A 5631-nucleotide genomic window follows, 5' to 3' on the forward strand; every position below is an offset into this window, starting at 1 on the left:
CGGGTCCGGAGCACAGAAGGCATCCTGTTCGGAGCCAGGCCGGCAGGGGTTAACAGGAGAAAGGCAGGTTGCTTCTTGAAAACAAAGGGCTGGGTCAATAGATGCGCTGCAGCAGCCATTCATCAGTGAGGGCAAAGTCTCCGCAGGGAGCTGCCAGCGGCTTCTCTGAAACCTCTAGAACAGCGAGATCGGGAAAGCCAGGTTGAGGCTCCCAAGGCCCTGTGGTGCGCCTGGGCTGGGGTCGATACCCGCGGAACACAGGGCTCCTCCTCTCTCTCCACCCCCTCGATCCCCTGGGGACAGACTCCAATCATTTGTTGGAAGACCTGGATCTCCCCAGCATCCACCAGCTCCTTCTTAAGCTGGGGTCCTTGTTAGGAACTCAGCCATCTGTGAACTTGGAGTGAGGGGAAAAAATGTTCACTAAGCATTTAGTAATGCCAACCGAAGCGCAGCGTTTCTTTCTGCAGTGAACACAGACGTCAAACCACAGTAGAAACAGGAGGACCTAGGACTCTCACTAGGACATAGCAGTTATCAAAAGACTGAAAAACAGATTTGTGCCATGGTAATATATGTGTTTATTTGTTAATGCATTAAACAAGATCTGGAGGTGGGTCCAGGAAGTACCGAAATTTTGAGGCTGTGTATGAACAATGGTTTGAGGATTCTGCCATGACTGTCATGAGCCAAGAAGACACTTGACAGCGGAGAAGTCTTCCCTGGTGGCTCCGACAGTAAAGAATCCACCTGCAATGCGGGAGACGTGGGTTCAGTCCCTGGGTTAGGAAGATCCCCTGGAGAAGGGGGTGGCAACCCACTCCAGTATTCTTGCCAGGAGAATCCCATGGACAGGGGAGCCTGGTGGGCTACAGTCCCTGGGCTCACAGAGTCGGACGCTGTTGAGCAACTGACTTTCAGTTTCATACTGTAGAAATCTGATTAACACTGCCTCAGCTAGATGATCGGTGAATAGAGTGATAACTCATATGGATAGCAGGCACCTTCTTTTTTTTAATTTTCATTATTTATTTTTGACTGCGCTGGGTAGCAGGTATCTTTGATATGATATCATAGGCATGGTGCTTTACTTCTTTTTTCTTTTTTAATGTTTATTTATCTGGCTGCACCAGGCCTTGGTTGCAGCACGTGGGGGTCTAGTTCTCCGACCAGGGATCGAACTTGGGCCCCCTGCATTGGGAGCTCATTGGACCACCAGGGAAGCCCCCTGGCACTTTACCTCTACCTCCTAAAAACCTGTAACTGCTGTCTGATCAGGAGAAAAACATCACACTAACTCAAGTTTAAAGGACATTCTACAAGCACTCCTCAACACTGCCAGGTCATCCAAAATCAGGCAGCTCTCAGAATCAGTCACAGCCAAACAGAGCCTCAAGAAATGACAGCAAAATGTAATGTGGGGTCCTGAGCGCGTTCCTAGAACAGAAAAGGAGTCTCGGGCAAAGACTAAGGTTCATTGGTTATAATCCAAGCACCACGCTAATACCAGATATTAACATCAAGGAAAACTGGGTGTGGCTTGAGAGGAACTCTGTACTCCTTGTGCAATTTTAATCTACTCTAAAATAAAAAGGAGTCTTTTTTAAAAATGGTATAGCTGGGTGGTAAAGGGAAGGGCAATTTCTTCTTAATTGTATGGATACTTCTCTGTGTTTTCTAAGTGGTCTACCATGAATCTGTTTTGCTTTTTCTCGTCAGAAAAATCAAAAACCTTGAGTCTTCAAAAAAAAAAAAATGAATGAATGGGTGTTTGGCCCTTTGGAGACAGAGTGCCATATAAATGAAAGTAAAATTAGAGTCAGTCTTTGGGCAGCGGTTAAAACCCGCTTAATCTTTCTGCATGCGGGAGGCTGCAGCCTCGAGGGCCTGGCCCTGTCCCCGGGGTGGAGTGCTGCGTCTCTCCCCGTCCAAGACAGGCCCCCTCTGGCAGGGGAGGGGCGGGGAGGCAGGGCAGCTGCTCAGGGGCCAAAGGCTTGTCACAGATGACCCCACACGTCGGGCTCGGCGAGGCCCCCAAGGCAAACCAGCCCTTGGGAAACCCTGTCCCCCACCAGCTTCCAGGCCGGGACCAGCCTGCTCCAGGCATCCGAATCGAGATGGATCCAAAAAAGCTCCTCTGTTCCCCTCACCTAAATAAGCAAAAGGAAGAAGACAAAAGCAGCCAGGACCACGTTCTCTGTCTCGGGGACGTTCACTTGCCGCTATTTAGACCTTGAACAGCTCTGTAGGGCAGATCCTCTACTTTACAAAGCTGAGGCTCGGAGTTACTTTAAATACATTTAATTTGAAAGTGAAAGTGAAGTCACTCTTTTCAACCCCGTGGACTGTAGCCCACCAGGCTCCTCCATCCATGGAATTTTCCAGGCAAGGATACTGGAGTGGGTTCCCATTTCCTTCACCAGGGGATCTTCCTGACCCAGGGATCGAACCCAGGTCTCCCGCACTGCAGGCAGACACTTTACCATCTGAGCCACATATAGTAAAACTGAGGCTCAGGAAGGGTGCCTGAGGGTCAAACAGATAAAGTCTGACCTGCTTCACTCCACCACTGAGACTGCCAATCTCTAAGCGTCTCAGGGATGGGCTGTGTCCCCGGCAGACGGCTGGACCACTTTGGGGTGTGGGGGGTGGGGGCGGAAGGATGCAGGTGGAAGGACAGCAGACATCACTAGTGGACAGACGTCCCACAACACCCACCACCACCACCCAAGTACCAAGGGCACCACGGGCAGCCGTCAACTTGTTCTCAGACTCAGCCCAGCACGAATCTCAACCTCGGGCTGCAGGGAACGCGGGATAGTCCCCTACGCGCCACCGTGTTCAGTTCCCAAAGGGTTCTTCCTCCATCCTCTAGGATCCAGCTCGCATGTGGCCCAGGCTCTCGGTGAGGGCCGTGGAAGCAAGGAATCGGGGGAGAGAGTGCTGAGACATTTCTAATCATAACGAGACTGGGACCCGATTCTCTGGGGTTATCAACAAAAATCCCAGGACGGGACAGCTCCACTTTCGAACGTGTAGGAAAGGGTTTGATTCCTTTAGAAACACATTGACTTGTTGCCTTTAAAGGGGAGCCCTCGGGACTTTCCCTGGAGGTCAAGTGGCTAAGACTCAGGGCTCCCAGTGCAGGGGCCCTGGATTTGATCCCCGGTAGAGGAACTAGATCTTGCCTGCCGCAACTAAAAGACCTCGCACGCTCTAAGGAAGATCTCAGATCCTGCATGCCTGGTGGTGGTGGTTTAGTCGCTCAGTCGTGTCTGGCTCTTGCAACACGATGGACTGTAGTCCGCCAGGCTCCTCCGTCCATGGGATTCTCCAGGCAAGAGTACTGGAGTGGGTTGCCATTTCCTTCTCCAGGGGACCTTCCCGACCCAGGGATCGAACCAGCGTCTCTTATGGCTCCTGCATTGGCAGGCAGGTTCTTTACCAACAGAGCTACAAGGGAAACCCCGCATGCCTGGAGCAGCCAGATATAGAAATATTAATATTTTAAGATATCAGAGGACTAGCAATTAAAAAAAAAAAGTGATGCCCTCAAAAGTGATGCCATCTTTATTCTAATAACTCTTCTAAAGTTCACTCAACTCTTCAGAAATTGCCTTCAGGGTCACCTTTAACCAAAAACGATCAGCCTGCCTGACTGCCCAAGGAATTCCCCAATCCAGGCATCCAAGTGACTCTCAGTTTCCAAAACTCAAAGCCAGGTTCCACAGACCTGCCCCTCCGAGGCCCCTCCCAGGAACCCTTGCACGGCGTAGGAACAGTTTTCTGACTGTCCTCAGACACTTGCCGTTAGGCTCAGAGCTTGGGTACGCTGCTCTCCTCTCTCCGACTCCCAACGTGGGCCCGGAACAGGCGGTCCTCGGGTGGAGGGAGGCTGGGCTGCCCCGTCCCCCAGCCGTGGCTCCGCCTTCTCCGGAAGCAGGGCCGGGCGCTGGGGCCGCCCGGCTCCTACTCCCCACTAATGAGTCTTAAGTGTTTGCCCTGGGCCCCTGCCAGTTCTACTCCTGCGAGGAGGCGGGACGAGAGGTGGGAGAGAGGAGGACAGAGCTCGTGCCAACCCGGCTCCGCCGGCTCCCAGGAGAGCTGGCACGGGGCCGCGCGGCACAGACGCACCCCGGGCACGGCCAGGCACCCGCGGAAGGGCCCCTGTCTCTCCCCTCTGCTTCAGGGGGCTTCCCCAAACGTCGATTCCCGGGCACACCTACTAGATCGCAATCCTGGGAAGCGCGTGTTTAGCAAGCACGCTAGGAAGCTAAGGACCACGGCGCTAGGACGCCAGGGATGGGAATTCCGGGCTGGTTTGTGCATTTCTCTAGAGTCCACCGTGTTGGTCAAGACTCTCGAGTTACATTAAGACCCCCCATGCTCCCTAAAAATAAAAAAATAAAAACCAAAAGGCTAAGAAGCTCCGGTGGGTGGGAGGATTTCTAAGTTCAGCTTTATCTACAGTTCAAGTGATTCTGTTTGGTCTCTGTCTTCCCTGGTGGCTCAGCTGGTAAAGAATCCGCCTGCAATACAGGAGACCTGGGTTCGATCCCTGGGTCGGGAAGACCCCTGGAGGAGAGCACGGCAACCCACTCCAGTATTCTTGCCTGGAGAATCCCGTGGACAGAGGAGCCTGGTGACACGACCGAGTGACTAACACTGGCACTTTCAAGGTGAGTTCACACAAGTGTCTCCTTTCCCCAAAGCTCAGGGAGAGACGATCCCAGGCCTGAAACAGGCTGGTACCTCTCAGACAACAGAGAAGGCAGAGAAATAGGCTGAGGGGCAGCTGGATGCCGATGGTCAGGGGTTAAAGTGCGAAAGACCAGGGCCGGGGAGACATTCCTGAACATATGGGTTCAAAGACCCTTCGGGATCACAGGAACCAACACCCTCCTCCCGTGAGGATGAATTTTTACCAGTATCTGGTTCTCTCTCTCCCTCCCTACAAACATCTAGACTACATTTCCCAGTCTCCCTCGTAGGTAGCAGGGGGCGTGACTTGAATTTTGGCCAGCGGACCACGGGTCTCCCAAAGGATCGACCCGTCTCCACTGGATGCTACAGAGACTCTGGGGCCCCTGACCATGGCTGAGCCACAACAGGGAAGGGGCCTGGGTTCTGCATGACTGTGAGGTTCACAGCCCTCCTCCAGGGGATCTTCCCGACCCAGGGATGGAAGGAACCCAGGCCTCCTGCATTGCAGGCGGATTCTTTACCATCTGAGCCTCCAGGGAGGACGGAGGCCAAACAGAATTACCTGAACCAAAGCTGAACTGGGAAATCATCCCATCCACCGGAGGTTCTTAAACCTTTTGGTATTTATCTTTAGGGAGTGTGAGGGCTATTAATGTAATTTGACAGTTAACCCACCCCAGATGGGACTATGATTGGAAAAGAAACCTTTGTGTGTTAAGCTATGTAGATTTGGGGTTTGTCCGAATCAGGAATCAGCCTACGGTAACCAAGACATCCTCCTCCAGGTCCCTGAGCCCAGGGAGTGCTAGGGAAGAGACAGGCTGGGTGTCAGTGCAGGCTCCAAGCTGGGCAGGGCGAGAGCTGGCACCTCCCGGGTTTGGCCTCCAATGGGGACACACCACAACCACACACCACAACCGGGGCAGC

The 5631-nt window shown here is 53.0% G+C and overlaps 1 long non-coding RNA gene across 1 annotated transcript; it reads right to left on the reverse strand.

The window, feature by feature from the left end:
* Positions 1-557: 557 nt before the first annotated feature.
* On the reverse strand, positions 558-3929 carry LOC147358758 (uncharacterized). The gene is made up of 2 exons (XR_015141709.1): positions 3809-3929; positions 558-750 (listed from the first exon to the last, which is right to left on the reverse strand). It is a non-coding gene; the product is annotated as an uncharacterized LOC147358758 (long non-coding RNA).
* Positions 3930-5631: the final 1702 nt, after the last annotated feature.

This window comes from Bos grunniens, chromosome 15 (genome assembly GCF_055505025.1).
Source record: "Bos grunniens cultivar Pamir isolate PY7600 chromosome 15, Bosgru_T2T1.0, whole genome shotgun sequence".
NCBI lineage: Eukaryota > Metazoa > Chordata > Mammalia > Artiodactyla > Bovidae > Bos > Bos grunniens.